The sequence below is a fragment of the Pangasianodon hypophthalmus genome, chromosome 11 (genome assembly GCF_027358585.1).
Source record: "Pangasianodon hypophthalmus isolate fPanHyp1 chromosome 11, fPanHyp1.pri, whole genome shotgun sequence".
NCBI lineage: Eukaryota > Metazoa > Chordata > Actinopteri > Siluriformes > Pangasiidae > Pangasianodon > Pangasianodon hypophthalmus.
This window is the reverse complement of record NC_069720.1, coordinates 2,466,782-2,485,534: the sequence shown is the minus strand read 5'-3', so window position 1 is coordinate 2,485,534 and position 18,753 is coordinate 2,466,782. Positions and strand designations below refer to the sequence as shown.

Sequence of the window (18,753 nt, the reverse complement as noted above, 5' to 3'; positions counted from 1 at the left end):
CATGCACACTATCTATAAACTGGGAATGCCTCAATTTCTCCATTTTTTTATATATTTTTTTAATTTCTGGAATTATATACCACTTTTCTGTAAAACATCTGAAATTACTCACTGACTTTTTTTCATGTTCTTCACCTATAAACCAGATGCATCCCTCACCTGCTTGCTGGCTGGTAAAAATCAGATTAAATAATGTAATAATGCACAAAAATTAACGATAAAAAGTGTTAATTCTGATTTAAAATGAAAAACCTGTTCATGTTCTTCACCTCTAAACCTGGTTTATCACTCACTTGCTCACAGGCTTGTAAAACAAATCAGATCAAATAATCTAATAAAGCACAAAAATAAATGATTAAAAAACATTCTGATAAAAAAATGTGCTAAAATATTACTACTGAAATATATAAATAATATTCATTGAAATCTTGGACTTTTACAATGTAATATTGAGAGGAAAGAAAGTAACCATAATATTATTTAAGTAACCATAATAAAGTCAGATTATTTGAGTTAATTAAAGGCTTGGAGTGAGATAAAACTTCCCATCTAAGCACCTGTTGTTGATAATAATAATAATAATGATAATAATAATAATAATAATAATAATAATAATAATAATAATGTCTCTAGATTCATTGAAGTCGAAGAACAGATGCACTGGAAGTGTGTGAGATAAAAAAGTGTTAATAGAGGGAAGGTTTATAATTTGCTCTAAAGAAAGAAAGCAGATGTACAGACACACAGTGTGGAATAAATGGACTTACAAAGTGAGAGGTGATAGAGTGAGAGGAGGAAAGAGGGATAAAAGAGAGAGAGAGAGAGACAGTGAGAGAGAGAGAGAGAGAGAGACACAAAGGTGGTCCCAGGTGTCAGTGGTCTTCCCTAAATCCTAGTAATGACATCATTATGGCCTCAGTGCACGGCCGGAGAGAGATCCTCTTTCCCGAGACGCTCCCTTCGTGGGAGACGGGTCAGCGACACGAGCCTCCTCCTGACACATAATTGCTGATATTGATTATAGGTTATCATACGCTGCCAGCTATTTGTAAGATAATGCCGGAGGGGTTAATTTGTTAGCCATTAACCTCACGGGCCCGGCTCTGTGTACACGCGAATTAAGTTTAAAACAAGTCCAGAATGGGTTTCGCTCTGGTTCAGGGCTGTAAATGGATGCGTAATGTGGTTAAAAATCACAAAGCAGCACCAGCGTAGAGCATGAAGCAGCAACGGGGCAGACACAGGTACGGCATAAGGAACACACACACACACACACACAGAGGCTTCTCAATGCACTTCCAAAACACTTTCACAGCAAGAAAGCGTAAAAAAAAATCAACTGTAAAAATAAGCATGTGACATTTATGAGAAATTTTATAGAGTGCCGTCTAGAGAGACCACCAAAGTGACACGTCAGAAAAAACGTCACAGTGTACGTGAGAAATGATCAGGAGGCAGCGTTGTGATGTCATTGGGTCAGGTGATAAAATGTCAGGAGAGATCTTTACAAACTTTATTACCAGTTGTGTTAAGTGTGAGATGAGTAGTATGCCTCAAAACAATAAAAAAGAGACAAAATAATAATAATTATTCGAATAATATTTTGAAAATGTATTATATGAATATAAAAATAAATCTATATTTTAAATAATAAAATATAAAAAAAATAAAGCTCATTAAAATTGTTTTAATATTATAAAAAATTGTTCTGAATTTTATATTCATATGAAATTTGATCGTATTTGGTTTCTGATTTGAATAGTAAAAGACACACACACACACACACACACACACAAATCCACACAATTCATAAAGCTTTGGAAAAAAAAAAAAGCCCACCAAAGTCCAAAAGTTTCACAACAAACAAAATGTTAAAGAATGTCGCGTAATACACAAAGAGCATCAGCATCAGGAGCATAACACACTGAAACATCCTCATCATCCTCATCATCATCCTCCTCATCATCATCATCATCTTCATCCTCATCATCATCCTCCTCATCATCATCATCATCTTCATCCTCATCATCCTCATCATCATCATCCTCATCAGCATCAGCATCCTGAGTATAAACTCTAATACAACTAGCAAGTTGGCAGAAGGTGTGTGTGTGTAAGCTTCCGAGTGTGTGCATGTGCAAACTTGGTGTGTGTGTTCAGAGCACTGTGTAGTGTGTGTGTGTGTGTGTGTGTGTGCGTGTGTGTGTGTGTGTGTGTGTACATGAGTGTGTAAGAGAGAGGGAGATCAATCACAGCAGTACATGTGGATGCTTTAGGAAGGCAAGGTGCTAGAGAGAGAGAGAGAGAGAGAGAGAGAGAGAGAGAGAGAGAGAGAGAGAGAGAAGAAATGCAGTACCTGGGTTCCTCTCATCCGGTGCTTTTAGTTCTCCTCTCCAACTCCAGTGGTTATCCGACAGCAGGACGTGTGGTCCAGGTTCTCTCCTGACCTCTCGACTAAAAGCTAAAAGCCACACGGAAGAGCAGAGAGAGAGAGAGAGAGAGAGAGAGAGAGAGAGAGAGAGAGAGAGAGAGAGAGAGACACGGACACTGTGTCACCATGACTGATCCATGTGAGATTGATCACACACTCACACACACACACATACACACACCTTCGGTTACAAGGGCTCTGCAGGGACATTTTTGATTCTCAAGGTCTCATCCAGACACACACACACACACACACACACACACACACACACTTACTTGCTTACTATTCTTATAAGGATCTTCGATTGAGAGAATAATTCAGTTTAATTAATAACATTTTTTAAGTAAAATCTTCCGTTTTCGTGATGCGGACGAGCCACAAGTTTCAAACTGTCAGACTTTCCTGTTCTTGTGGGGACATTTGGTCCTCACCAAGATAGAAAAACATGCCCACCCACACACACACACACACACACACACACACACACACACACACACACACACACACACACACACAGCAATCACAAAATCATTTCGCATCATATCATTACTAGCAAGAAAATAAGTAAAGTATAGGACACAAAAATAAAACCACAGCCCCACTCTTTAAAAAATAAAAGTGATAGATTTTTCCATAAGTGTCCATTTAGATGCTGAATATATTCCAAATATATTCCATAACTGTGTTTGGGAATAGAGTGAGTGTGAAAATGATTCAGCATCCCCTCTGAATAGCATTAGCATTCAATTCGCAGGCACACCAAAGCAGCTGCTGCGTATTTTAATGCTGGACGTGGAGGGGCAGCTGGAATTGGACAGGCGAATAAAAAAAAAAGAAAAAGGGGGTCAAAAGTCTAGGCGGGTGGACAATAGACAATAAAGCAGACATGTGTCCGAGGAAGCGGTCAGTGAGGCCACTAAAGTCACATCAGAAGCTAAAAATACAAGCGTGCTGCTGATGCATATTTAATATTCAACAAGATAATGATGTTTGGAGTAGAAGGAAAGATCTCGGAAATGAAATTTCTTCAAGAGCAATTTAAAATGCTGATTTGATCTATCAGACATCAGAGAAAGATTTTTTGCTAATTTATTATTTACAGTTTAATTATTTTTTTACAATTTATTTTTAAAATCTATCTATGTATTATTGTTTTCCAATATTTATTTATTTATTTATTTATAAAAGATGAAAAGAACTGCAAAAAAATAAACTAAAATAAAATCAGAGACCGTCAATCTGAAAGACAGCTGATATAATGTCAGTCATTTCCCAGGAGTGTGACACATTATGCACACTATAAGATTTTTTTTTTTTTTTTATTTATATATACTGGACGCGTGAGAGCCATCAAGTTATTTCTTCCACCAAGTTGGTTTGCAAAATCAATTTGCATTTCATGGGACACGTATAAAAGGATCGGCCATCTTGCCTCTGGTTTGGAGAAATCCCATTTTTCTAAATCACCCAAACTGCCCTCCCCTGCCCTCCCCTCCTCTCCCTCCATCGCTCCCTCACCTCGGGGTGAAGGCCACAGCCTGGGCCCGGGCCGAGTCAGCTGGCGGCCTGTATGCAGATGCACCCATATGGCCGTGGCGTTGAGACAGGACAGACCCCCCGTGGGCTGAACTTGACTCCCAGCAGCAGGTCAGATGGGAGGACGAGAGGCAGGGGGAGAAGCGTGGTTGAACTCTGACCTCCAGACCAACAATAGGCTTAAAGGGTTGGTCTAGGTGATGGGTTAGAGTGGGACAAAATGGTGCCTGAAGCTGGAAATAATAGCTGTTGGTTTGTTTTATTAGTGAAAGATTCGATGGAGAAGACACGGACATGGACACGGGCAGGGAGATAGAGATAACGGCTGATCTTTATACATGTTATGAATATGATATTTAAACCAGTTATTGGTGGTGGAAATAACCCAATATATAACATAAATATAAAAAATATATAAATGCTAGGGTTGAGGGCCCTCTATCAGCGTTAAAATGTTTACAGAGATCAATGGTCCTATCGTTTATTACCCATTATCAGGGGTGGAAATGACTTGAGTAGCTGTACTTCATTACTATACTTCAGTATTATTTTGGTATATTTATACTTGACTTTTTACTTCTTTACGTTTTTATTTAGACCTTTAAAGAGCTTGTTGCAAATCTCAGACTTCTTTTCTTTTTTCCTTTTTCCTTTCCAGCCAGTGACTGTACACTATATACACATCATTCGAAAAAGGCTCAGTTTAGCATTCAGTCATTTCATCCAATCAGGTTCATCAGTGTAGAAATAACTATCCATAATCATGTGGATTTGTAATCTGCAGTATCCTTCTAATGTATCCTTCTAATGTAGTTAGCGCTATATCTATCTGCACACATTTAAAGATGTGTAAGTCATGTCTCTGCAGTTGTTGAACTTGAGGACGAGTGCCCCTGGCCCTACCTCAGGAAAATGTTTCAATATGCTCCAGTAATCCATGGAGTACAAAATGACGTGCCTAAAAGGCCTTTAGAAGACACGATAAGACTGCTTACAGCTTACAGAGACTGAGTGATGTTTTTCAGGCAAAATGGTGCAGTTGCTTTGTATCCAAAATCATCTTTTAACAATTATAGATAACTAATTAAAGTTACTTTTCACATGAAAGCATAAAATTAATTAATAATTTCATGAGTCAAAAAGTTTACCTTTTACTTTATAATACTCGAGTAGATTTAAAAGTAGCAACTTTTTGGCTTTCGCTTGAGTACACTCATTTGAGTAGACTTTTAATCGAGGAAGATTTTGAAACTGTATCTAAACGTTCACTTAAGTATAAATTCTCTGCATTTAGACCACTTCCGGCAACTGTCTTTTTTATACCTAGAATTTCTCATCTTTCAAATCAAGCTCATCTCTCCAAAATCTATTTTTTTGAGTTGTCGATATTGTTGTTGTTTGTGTTTTTTCCCCAAAAAGGCCCAAGTTTCACTGTTGCTAAATGCCAAAACAAAATGTTAAATTTAACTATAGGCATAAAATAATAAAATAATGAATTGTTGGAAATCGCTGTGGTATCAGAGGAATAAAACACTTTGGGACGTGCTGTAGTTATAGGGAACTAAACAATGTAGAGTTGCTAACAGTAACTTCGCTTCATTACATCACCCTGTTGCTGATTATTTTCCCATAACAGCACAACATGGAGTGGTTTTTTGCTTACTTTCCTTAAATTGCCCTGGAAAGCACATGATCTGCATGGGTACCTACAAATATGTCACTTGGTTTGTTGTATACGTTAGAATTTAAAGTTACAGCTTTACCTCTTACCACTGTTACAGTCAGAAGTGTAAGTGCTGACACTGGAGACTCCTTCCATAAATGTTTCTGTCCTTACAGAGAACGTCACCATATGATTAATAGATTAATGCACACATTCTTCTTTTTAACTTGTTTGTAATTAGTGGTGTGTCTGCCACCACTAAGTCCCTGTGAATGAACAGTTATGATAGAAATGATAACGTATTAGAACGAGTGAATTGATGTAAACCTGCACTTCTTTCAGTACTGCTGTCATAGGAAAATAATCAACACCCTCTGATTTGAGAATTCAGTAGCATTGTGGAAAAAATGCACATGTTTATACATGATACATGATAACTGATCAAATATTAGCATATCTTTAAAAAAAAAACAAAAAAAAATGCAGAATGTAATCAGAACCATGATGACAACGAGAGGAGAGAGAGGAGATCTTTTCATCCTCCAGAGCCGAGAGTCAGAAAACTCAAGAGCCTGATGACAGAGCTGCAGCTTTTCCATCTCATTTCCTCTCTCCTCATCCCTTGTGCTTTCTCTCTCTCGTCTTTCCTCCCTCGCTGTCATCGCCTCACCCACAAAACATGCACTTTAACGTGATTCCCGTCAAAATAGGCCATTTAAAGACACACAAAAAAAGAAGAAGAAGAAGAAGAAGACAAAGCAGAAGATGCCATTATCCTTAACTTTGACATTTAGCGCACAGCGTTTGATTATGCGAGAGCGCTCGGTTTGCTGAGAGGATTGCGGATTGATTGAAGAACAGGAGAAGCTACATTGATCTCTGTAATAATGTGAATGATACTGCTGCCAATTACAGCAATCATGTTACGCCTTGCTTCCGAGGCAAATGTTACCTGAAAGTGAAGCGATGGAGCGTTCAGGGCTTGCACAGAATAACTCGTGGTAAACTTTGCTGCCTTCACGTGCTTATAGAATTATTGTAAATATGACTTCTTGGCCGAAAAAGTTATTATTTTATATCGAGTACCAGCTACAGAACATTTTGAGACTTCCTGACTTGTTGTTGATCTTTATCTTTTCATCAAGGTGGACCAATGACTGTATATATGAGTGGACAACATGGTGCCATTCACCCCCATTGTGTTTTTGAAGCCTTTTTGGGTTTGAAATGGTAGTCGCCATCTTCAGAAAATCGGAACCAGAGCATGCGCAGTAGATACGTTCACTGAGTCCATGTCTCGTCCGTCCATATTAGCGATAGACAAGCGTACATGAGCACATTAGCTAACTTTACCTGAATTGCAAATTAAGATGGCGCTTCGGCCACTCAAAGTAGCAAGTACAGCGTTATTTATTAATATATAAAATGCTAAACTGTAGTCATATAATTTTTGCAGCTATATTGATTTTAACGCAGTCAGGAAAAGATTTTAGAGCTTGGAGTCATGACTGTTACCATTTGCCAGCGAGCTAACAGCATCCACCATTTTAATTAAAGTAATGTAGGTATAAGTAGCTAATGTAAAGTACCAACTGAAATTATACTGCTAAACAGCAGTCAGTGTTTACACACAACATGATATATTTTTGAGGAAATAATAATAGCTGCTCTCCATGATTTTCATCTGGCTTTTACACTTATCATAAGTAAGTTACCCATCTGAATGGGAGTTTTATTCTCTGCTCCTTATGTCGATGCAGGTTGCTTAAAACCAAGTGACTGACTAACCTCACCAAGCTACTCCGAGTGTTCGCTAAGATCATACACTATAAATTGTAGATTTTTATGACCTTTAGCTAGTGCTAGCTACCTTGGTTTATGCCATCACTTTATTCAATCATGTTGGCTTGCTAGTTATAATATCAGTACAATATGCTATGCTACAGAACAGTCCAGAGCTTCAGGTGCATGTTGGAAACATGCAAGGTCATGAGAGGCTGCCATGTACAAATCTGTCAATCACCTCATTAACCACGCCCTCTAGTTTATCATCAAATAACTCCTATAAAGGTCAGCTGACCTTGTACAAACAACAGAACACTATACCTGAAAATAATTTGTGGAGATGAAGCTTAAAATGAAACTAGTTCATACTAGTGAATCAGACACCTTTTAAAGCCAACAGAATCGGTTGTGGTTGTGGTTCATATCAGTGAAGTTGGCTTGCTAACTAAGAATTTAACAGGCTTAGCTTGCTAATTAGCTAACATGCCAAATTTATGTATATTGCTTTAACAAATCTATGTAGCTCACCAGAAAGCTACATCAAGAAACTAGCTAGCTAATACAAGATGTCTAGGCCATGTTCTTACTGATGCCTTTAATGGACATGTTTAGCTGGCAAAAACTTTCTTCAGCTTCTAAATGAGTTTGTGGAGTCTGTTTAGGCAGGAACTCGGCTTTCAGTGCCACGGTGACGTCCTCCATGTTGTAATCATAAAACATTACATCAACAACAAAATTGTAATCATCAAGAGACTCGTATGCCTTCAGTTTCTCTCTGGTATAAACGCTCAGAGTTTCTATGAGATATTTAGAGTATATATGTCCTATCGCTGCAGGCTAGCGCCCTGCTTAGCATCATTTAGTCACTGACAAGATGCTAAGCTATAATGCTCTCCTAGAGTTACACCATTTGAAAGTGTTAGGGAGTGTTATTCAGCTAAACTATCTTTTTAGTGCTAATCCTTAATAATATTTTAGCAGACAACATTTTAGCTAATGCCGATCTGATTGCTAAATAAAATTCTTCAGGAAGATTGTAAACAATTAGCGTCAGGTTGTGGCTACTTGGGTGTTTTTGCAACCAGATATCTCTTTTTGTTTAAAAACACTAAAGGCATCGACAGATGCAGAGTTAGTGTGTGATCTGTCAAATCTCTGTCTCTTTTTTTCTCTCTCTCTCTCTCTCTCTCTCTCTCTTCCCCTGGGCCTTCTGCGACATGCTAACCTTGTTTGTGTTCACGGCCTGGATCACTCCCCGTGTGTAACACTGCTCGGGTTCTCTGCGCTTATCTGCGCTCATCAAGTGTCCAGCGTCCTGCTGTATTTACACGGCACTCGAGGAGCTCCAAAACACAAAGTCTTCATCAAACATCAGTCACACACATGGAGGATGTGTGTGTGTATGTGTATGAAGCAATGCATGATGAATTATTGAGATTAAAATCTAAAATCTTTCTCCGATTATGCTCTCTTTCTTCCTTCCATTCCTTTTTTCTCAAAAAAATTTTTTTTAAACATTTATATCACTGTGTTCCTGAGTAAACGAGCTCAGAGCAGATCTTCTATTAAAAATAAGTTATAAAATAAAAATAAAAGTCGGAAGAGAAAGAGGAAGGAGAAGAAGTAGGAGGAGAAGGAGAAGGGGGATGGTGAGTTTTAGTCATCTTTAATCCAGTGCCTCTGTACGCAGGAAGAGAGACTCAGATGAAACAAGCATGTTTTTTTTTGGGGTTTTTTTTACATTTCTTTATTGTTTCTTCTTATAACTTTTGCTTCAGTTGCTCAATGTTGGCAACTTAAAAGACTTTTCTTTACCTTTATATTATTTCACTCACAGCTCCCGAGCCACTACTTTCCATCGTTGGAAGGCAGTAATTTTCCGAACTTATTAAAAAAAAAAAAAAAAAGATGCATTAAAAATGTACTCACCATTATCCCAGGTCAGGAGTTTGAGAATAATGGATTTTTTTTTTTTTTTAAGCTAAGGGCCCGAGTAACACTTTAATGATCGTCTGTGCGGTATCAAAGAGACCGCAGCTCAAACCCTCGGGTATTCATCTTTCTCTTTAGTTAACCACGAGAGAACTCGATTTTAATGCACGAGAAAAGATAAACTTGAAATAAAATGTAATCGTCGGCAAAAAATGTGTGGTCAAAGAAATTAATGTGGTCAGTGCTGGTGAATCTTTTTTTAAACCTTCTTTTCTGTGTATTTTTCATTAAAACTGGGCTGATTTCTTCCCTGTAAAATGGTAAAACATGTTAATGATGTCACGTCTGGTGTGTGGAGATCATCATGAAACAGTTTATACAGCCTCATTACCGAATCACTGAACTGATTCAACAAAAAATCTCCGCTTTCATATATTACATTATATTATATAGTATTAGAAATATGGATGAATGTTTTAAATGTCTTCCAGAAAAGAACTTTCACGTGTGAATAGTTACATGATTCACATGATGTGGTTTTTAGACACTTCACATGATGCTTCACACATTTTTCACATGTAGTGTATGTTTTTGTTTTTTCACATGTGATTTTTTCCATGATTCATTTTTATTCATTTCCTATTTATTTTTACAGAATTTTTCCCCACATGATTCATTTGTTAGATGTATTTTTAACGCATTGCTAATTTTTCACATTTTCGTAGTGCATATGTTTTTATTCTTTGTATGTTTTTGTTTTACCACATGTGATTTTTTTTCCCCACGATTCATTTTTCACCTGTGATGTAATTCATTTTCCTCATGTGATTTTCCCCAAATGGTTCATTTATTTTCACGATTCAGTTTTTTCCCCCCACATGATTTCATGTGATTAATTTATTTTCACATGATTTTTTTCTGCGATTCATTTATTTTCATGTCATTTTTTCCCAAGTGACTCATTTGTTTTTTTTATTTTTAAAAGATTCATTCATTTCTTCATGTGATTTTTACATGATTCACTTATTCCCACATGTAGTTCACCTCATATTATTTATTTATTTTCACAGCTTCATATGTGCATTTTTTTATTTCACATGATTGATTTTTCCCATGTGATTTTTTACACAATTCACTTATTTTTACATGTGATTTTCCTCACATTATTCATTTTTCACATGATTTGTTTATTTTAATTTTTTTTTCAACACATTATTCAATTTTCACATCTCTTCACGAGTGATTTTTCCCACGTGATTAAGTTATTTTCACCTTTTTTCTGTGATTCATTTATTTTCAGGTGTGATTTTCCCAAATTGCTCTTTTTTCACGTGATTTTTCCACGTGATTTGGTTTTCACATGATTTTTTACACATGATTCATTTTTCTTATGTGATTTCCTCACATGATTCATTTACTGAAAGACGTAAATTTTTACACAATTCATTTATTTTCACGTGATTTTTGTTTCACAATAAGTGCATGTGTTTTTCTTTTTCCACATGTATTTTTTCCAAGTTTAATCTTTTCATGATACTTTTCACATGTAGTTATTTTTCACGTTTTTTCCCCCAAAGACTCATTTTTTTGTTAAATCATGATTCATTTATTTTCATATGTGATTTTTCCCCCAAAATATTCAATTATTTTCATACGTGATTAAAAAAAAACGATAAATCACTTATTTTCACTTGTAATATTCTCATATATTAATCACATGATGTCACTTGAGTTCAGCTGTGCAGTTTCAGGGCATAACCTGGTGAAATACACCTGTTTTATTTCCCTCAATATCACATGTGATCGTTCCATCAGGGTTATTCAAGCCTCACAGGAAGCTCACAGCATGACCACAGCTGCATTTCTCAGCTCGTCTCACCTCACTCTCTGCTTGTGGTCGATGTTCGGTAGTCCTTGGACTTGCGTGTACACAGGAGAGTGCTTGTTGTGTGTTTAATGAGTCTTAATAAAATATTTCCGGTGAGGAGAATGAGGTCTGGTGTCCTGCTTGTGCTGGCTCATCAGAAATTGCTCTCCGCTTGGGACGTTCAAGATGGGAGGGGCATCGAAAGGTTCACGCTGCCTCCGGACTCTCAGTATGGAGAAAAAAAAAAGACAAGAAGCAGGTGCGGGGATTTACATTTTAGTTTGTTTAACGATAAATTATAGATGGATAAATGAAATAGTTTCTGCCTCTTAAATAATTCTTCCTTCACTCCATCATCCATTTCGGGGTTGTTTTTTGCCTGCCATTATGGATGCTCATGTTTGTCATGTTGCAGTGTGTGAGTGTGTGTGTGTGTGTGTGTGTGTGTGTGACAGTGACTGCATCAAGCACATCAGCGACATTGCCCCGAGCGAAAAGGCCGTTTGCTCTCTAATGGCAAAGAGAGGACAGAAGGCCTTCTGTTTAAAAATGGATGGCTGTGATATGGTCAGATCAGCGCAAACAAACATCGCCGGCTAATTGGTTTGTCTGAAGGACAGTGAGAGAGAGAGAGAGATGGTGTGTATGTGTGTGTGTGTGTGTGTGTATGAGAGAGAGTGTGTGTGTTGTGGCCATCTCTGCTCAGACCTGCGGGGATGTTTATCTGAGCGTGGAGGCAGGAAATGGCTGCAGGCGCTCACATCGAGCATTAAAAGGCGACGGAAGTGCAAACTCACTCCAACCAAAGCTCCTTTCTCCAGAGAGCAGCTCGCTGTGGCACAGAGCAGGCCTTCCTCGCAAATCCTCAACAATCCCGGGATATGTTTTACTAGTAATGTTCAGGATTTGTGTCATTCACACTTCAAACAGTATTTTACTGGAATTGATTAAAAGCCCCGTTACACAGGTTGTAACGTCTAATAAATGTATTCAGTGGAAAGACATTGCATAAATAGAACTTTTATGTGTGTGTGTGTGTGTGTGTGTGTGTGTGTGTGTGTGGGACTGTCAGGACACGGTAATTTAATTACTTCTGTTCACACATTTCCCAGTAACTGTCCCAGGTCTCTCCTCATCCAAATGACTCATTCAGATATATCTTTTGTTCTTCTTTCTCTTCTTTGTTGAGTTTTGTTTTTTCCTCCTGTTGTTGTTTCTCTCTACACATGTATTAAATCAGCCTCTGTCGTCAAGATGTCCACATACCTGGTAATTTAACAGCTACTGTTCACACATGAGGTTGCCTATAAATTCTCGCCCCAGTCGAGTGACGCATCCAGACATCTCTTCTGTTTTTTTTTTTCTTGATTTTTGTTTTTTTTCCTCCCGTTGTTGCTTTAGTGTATGAATATATTTAATCAGCCATCATCAAGACTCCATCTGTAATGTACCTGGTAATTTAATGGCTTCTGTTCACACATGAGCTTCTTTATAATTTCCCAGGAACTGTACTAGGTCTTCTTCTTCTTCTTTGTTCATTAAAAGATTTTTTTCCTCCTGTCGTTGCTTCATTGTGTTTTAAATCAGGTATCAGCGTGATGTAGGACAGAAAGTCATCAAGACATCATCCACACACTTCTGTTCACACATGAGCTCTTCCTGATTATTTCCAGGGAACTGTACTACAGTAGGTCTCGCCTCAGTCAAGTGATGCATCCAGACATCTGTTCATCTTTTTCTTCTTTTTTTTTTTTCATTGTCCAAATCTGTTAAATTAGCTGCTTCAAAACAGGTCTATTCACACATGAGCCTCCCAGTAAATTCCCGGGAACTGTGCAAATACTGTATAAAAAAAAGTGATTGACACATCCAGACATCTCTTCTGTTCTTCTTCTCTTTATTTATTTTTGTTTTTTTCCCTCCAGTTGTTGCTTTCTGTGCAGATAATTAAAATCAGACACCGAATAAACGTTCATCAAGACATTGTCCACATACCCAGGAATTTACCAGCTGCTGTTCACACATGATCCTCCTGATCATTTCTCAGGAACTGTACTGTATGTCTCGAATGATTCTCCTTCTTTTTTGTTAAGTTTTCTTCTCCTGTTGGTGCTTCACTCTACAAATATTTAAAATCAGCCACCATCATCAAGATGTCCACATGCCTGGTATTTTAATGCCTCCTGTTCATACAGTCTTATAATTTCCCAGGAACTGTGCTAGTTCTTCTTCTTCTTGTTGTTCTTCTTCTTCTTCTTCTTCTTTGTTTATGTCAGATTTTTGCTTCTGTTGTTGTTTCATTTTGCAAATGTTTTAGTGTGTCGTAGGATCCTTGTTCCTGGTAATGTAACGGCTTCTGTTCAAACATGTGCTTCCTGATATTTCCCCAGGAACTGCACTACTTCTTCTACTTCTTCCTCTTTGTTTATTTTAGGATCTTCCCCTGTTGTTGCTTCACTGTGCAAATGTGTCAAAAAGTGTCAGTCATCGTATATAAATTCATCCAGATGCCACTGATGTACTTTAACAGCTTCTGTTCACACACGAGTGTCCCAGTCATTGCATGGGAACTGTTCTAGGTCTTTATTTTCATCTGTCTTCTCCTTCTTTGTTCTTTTTAGGATTCTCCTCCTGTTGTTGGTTCATTGTGCAAAAGTTTTAAATCAGTTCTCGGTGTACTGTTTGATAGAAAGTCATCAAGATGTCATCTGTGTACCTGGTAATTTAATGGCTTGTGTTCACACATGATAATTTCCAGGGAACTGACGCATCAACTCATGATTAAACCCTTGGTGTATATCTTGTGTTAAATGTGTGGAAGTGTAAAAGTGGCTAAGGTTAAAAGTTTAGGGTGAGTTTTTCAACAGCCAACCAGAACAACAAGACAGGAACAAATCATAATGTTTTTAAGACAACATTGTACGGACGTCTGCGTTCTTTTTTCTCTCAGACACTGCTTCTTTGCATTGCTTTTTTTGTATTTTTGGTCTTTTTCTTTTTAAGATGAAACAGCGAAACAGGAGCAGAGGCAGTGCTAGTGATAGATGGCTCAGCGCTCTAACACTTTATCCAATCCAGCACAGATTTCATCCAATAAAGAATCACTTGTGCACTCTCAAACTAAATGGAAGTCAGGCAGCGGAGAGAAAAAGAGGGCTGCCGTGTGTTTCTGAGCTGCGAAAATCAAATTTTCTTAAAGCTGCCGCGGCGGCGGCTCACAGGGAACGCAGCAACAGCCATGACTGGCCGGGGCCACAGCCATCTGCACACACAATTTAATCCATCACAGAGCTCCTGACACCATATCAATCACGCTTTCATCAGCACTGCACCCCCTGCAAAAAAAAAAAAAAAAAAAAAAAACTATATTTCCATCCCGCAGCCAGTGAGTGAACCCCCCACTGACCAGAGCAAGGAGGGAGGAAGGAGCAGGCCCTCCCCTTCCACTGTAGTCCTGATGGACCGACCCGGACTGGACCAAACCAGAATCAAGAGAACTGCATTGTGGTCTGCTTTCTCACACACTTATACTTACACACACACACACACACACACTCTGGAAATCTCACAGAAATCTCACCACAGGAATTTCAGCATTGCAACTGAGGCAAAATATTTCCTCAATTTCATGACGTTGTTGTTTTCTCGTTCGCAATCATTTCCACAAACCACGTTCACGGAAAATAATTGTTTTTTTTTACAGGTGATGAGTGCATTTCAACATGTTATGCCCTTAGATTGCACTTTTGACGTGTATAATATGTGATAAGTAAAACCACAGGTCCTACATGTGAAAAATTAACAAGTGAAAATTGGTGAATCGTGTGTGTGTGGAGTGGGGGGTCACGTGAAAATCAATAAGTCATGAGGAAAAGTCACATTTGAAAATAAATGAATCTTGTAAAAAAAAAAAATCACATCTGGTAAAAATACCATGTGAAAATTAATGAAACATGCAGGAAAAAAATCACGTGAATGTAATTGAATCAAGCGAAAGTGTCACGTGCAAATAAATGAATCATAGAAAATATAAATCAGGTGACGGTAAATGAATCATCTAAAAAAAGAACATCACATGTGAAAACAAATGAATGACTAAAATCACCTAAATGACATGAAAATAAATGACCATCAGGGGAAAAAAAATCAGGTGAAAATAAATGAATCATTAAAAAAATTCAAGTGACTGTAAATGAATCATGTGGAAGTATCACATGTGAAAATAAATGAATCGCTGAAAAAAATGACTGAAAAAACAAGTTACGTGAAAATAAACAAATCATGTGGAAAAAGTATCACGTGAATGTACTTGAATCACTAAAAAATCAGAATAAAGTAAATGAAACAAATCATGTGAAAATAATTGAATCACAAAAAAACTTTATATCCAAATTTTATATATATATATATATATATATATATATATATGTAGTATATATATGTGTGTGTGTGTGTGTGTATAAACGTGTCTAAAAGACGTGTAAATTTCATGTAAAGTTGGTGTGACTTTTAATATTTTAATTTAAAGCCTCTTTAGTTATTATTTAGTTATTATTTTAATTTAAATTCTCTTTAATAATTCAATCTCTGCAGTTGTACATGTTTTGACTGATATATTAAAACATATAGATGCTTTTGAGTAACACAGCCTGTACATGGATGAGTTTTTGCACATATAAACACACACACACACACACACACACACACTGTCCTCCGTCTTCCCCTCCACCCTCAGCACCCTCAGTACAGAACCCCTCCCGTGGTGGTGGTGGTCGTGGTTGTGCTTTGTTCCGGGAACATGTGCACCATCGCTCTCTCTGCATCCCACAGGCTCTGGCTCCAGTGGCCTTTAATTTATAATTCATAGAGGCCGCTTTTATACGGGACCTTGGTTTACCTGATACCCTTCCACACAGACATGTCCCGGGACGGGGAGAGTTAGCGAGCGGGTGGAGGTGCGGTGATGTGCGTGCTTTATTACTCGGGGGGCGGCCATGACGGTTCTGATGACACTGGTATCTAGACTGACCCTAACGATCCTTTGGTGCAGGTCTCTTCGTACTTCATTTCTTCCTTGCTGTCTGGGTGGGGCTGAGAGGATGGAAACATGGTGCCGTGTCAGGAACGCCCTTTCTTAGTAGCTTGTGGTGAATGAAAGAATGAAAGAAAGAAAAGAAAGAGCGCCTGCAATGCACTTGTGACCCCAGCATGGGTTGTGGGTGCTGCAGGCTGCAGGCCTGACCTGACTCTGTCCTCCATCCTCCATCCTCCATCAGAACTTCATGCTCTAGTGATATCCTGAACTCGCCCTCCCCATTCCCAGCTGCCGACTCCCAGCTCCCACCTCCCACTGAGGCAGGTCCTGTCCGATTGCCAGCGGCGGGTTAAACGATAAGTTCAGGATGCGTGTATTATCGTTGTTGTTGCTAAGTACTTTGGAGTAAATTTTGCAAACGGAGCCACATCCTATTATCATATCAATGCACATGGGGTGAGGAAGGATGGAGGGAGGGATGGAGGAAGGAAGGGAACAAACCAAGGGGGAAACAGAACAGCGAGCATGTGGCTAAGCTCAGACCTTCATCCAACAACAAACACGTCGTCTCCCCCTCCGTTCCAGCATCTTTTACCCGATCCCCTACTGTGTTAGGCTAATAAAGAGAAGAAACAGAATGGCAAATTTGTTGGGAAGGGTTCTGTGTGTGTGTGTGTGTGTGTGTGTGTGTGTGGACTGGCATACACAGTTCTCTGTCAAATCACTAGGCATGCCCTGGATTAGTTGGATTGTAGCGTGGCCCCGCACTCCACAGAGATCATTTAGGCAATTACCAAGAACAAAGACAGCGGCCGTGTCGAACATCTCCACTTCAAAGGCCTGCACCAGGCGAACAGTTACTGCACACTGGTCAATTTCCATAAACACACACACACACACCCTCCAGCCCCATCCCACAACCACCAACCCAGCTCGCTCACTCTCTTCTTCTTCTTCGTCTTCTTCTTCTTCTTCTTTGTCCTTATGCCTTCAGGCATTTTGGCAGTGCTAACGAACAGCAGCTATAATACACACACACACACACCCCCACACACCAATCTCAAACACACACTTCTACCTGTCATGACAAGTCTGTGATACACTCTCCGTGTGCCAGCGGTCCAAGGTCACAACACCTACCTGATCTTCATCTCTTGATCAGTCTGTGTTTTTCTCGCCATAAAATCCACAAACTCCAGTAAAAATGGCATTTCTTCTTTACAATCTTGAATTTAAAAAGTTTTTTAAATTAAAAAATTAAAAATAAAGTTTGGCTGTATCTTACATTTTAATTAGATAATGAAATATTAAAAATGAATGATGCAAACTGTATACCAGAATCCTTATTGTAGTATTTGAGTTGTTTAGGAAATATAACACAGAAACGTGACGTAACGGCAACAATCTGATTATATATCTGCGTAAAAAAGCGTCTTGACTGCTGCTACGTTCACTGCGTTTCTGCTGTAAATTCACTGAGGTTCAGCTTCCTCTGGATTTTTAGGGAGAAATAAAACACAAAGCAGTTTGACACCAGGAGAGATGATGAGTCATTTTACAAGCATGAGGAGATCGCTGCTTTGGAAATGTTCAGGGGAAAAGTTTTTCCAAGTCGACTTTGTGCTCCCGAGTCCAAACAACATGCAGAAGATGATTTTAAAAAATGAAAGGCCTACATTTGTAATGTTTGAGTTCAATTCTGGTTTACTTTACTTTAGTTTAGTTTAGTTGGTAAAAAATAAGGCCTAAATTAGACATTTTGAGGTTGATTTTATTTTATTTAATTTTTTCACACAAACAAAATCCTTCTGAACCATGGATGCTGCATATGTTTGCAAATTGTAAGACAGTAATTACATTCCTTTGTTTATCCTATTAATGTCTGTCTAATTGATGAAGCATTTATTTACTTCTTATGTCCCTACTTTGGTTCTCAGACTGAAGCCTCTCAGTCAAAGCCACTCACCTATGCGCTATTTATAAAAAGTCATTCAGTATTTTATTTTTTTTTTACGAGCTGTGAATACTTTTCTCCCCGCTCCATATAATCCATCTGAGAAGCGTCCTGTCTCCTCTACAGACCACAACATGACTTTCTTTGCCATTCTGAAACTTGAACAGGAAGTGACCTGACAGCATCAACCAGTCACATTATTTAAAGTCCAGCTCAGGAGTGGATCGCTTTCACATCCAGTGAGCAATCCTTAAAGCTTCTATACAGATCCCTATAACAGTGTGTGTGTAGAGAAAAGTTCCAAGTAGAACCCGATTTTAGAAGGAAAGAATGCTTTAAACAAACTCTAATGAACCCTTAAAAATATCGATATGCAAGCTGTTCAGTGTGGATTGTTTCCTTTAAGAGTTCTTTGGTTGTATTTATGAAGTAACTCTTAAAGGGTCTATTATACAGAAGCCTACAACAGAGTGTTTCCCAATGTGAGGGTTCTGAGTAGAACCCATTTTGGAAGCCAAGCACATGTAGTTATCCAATAAACCCTTAAAAA

At 38.3% G+C, this 18,753-nt stretch overlaps 1 protein-coding gene across 4 annotated transcripts in view; it reads right to left on the bottom strand.

The window, feature by feature from the left end:
* Window positions 1–18,753, bottom strand: part of zfhx3b (zinc finger homeobox 3b) — a 376,578-nt gene that overhangs the window by 295,413 nt on the left and 62,412 nt on the right. For 3 of the 4 annotated variants that reach the window (XM_053237891.1, XM_053237890.1, XM_053237886.1), the window contains exon 2: window positions 2,357–2,461. The exons of the other annotated variant lie outside the window; for it this stretch is intronic. The gene's annotated coding sequence lies outside the window, so the exon portion shown is untranslated. The remainder of the gene's footprint in view (window positions 1–2,356; window positions 2,462–18,753) is intronic. 4 annotated transcript variants of the gene reach the window in all.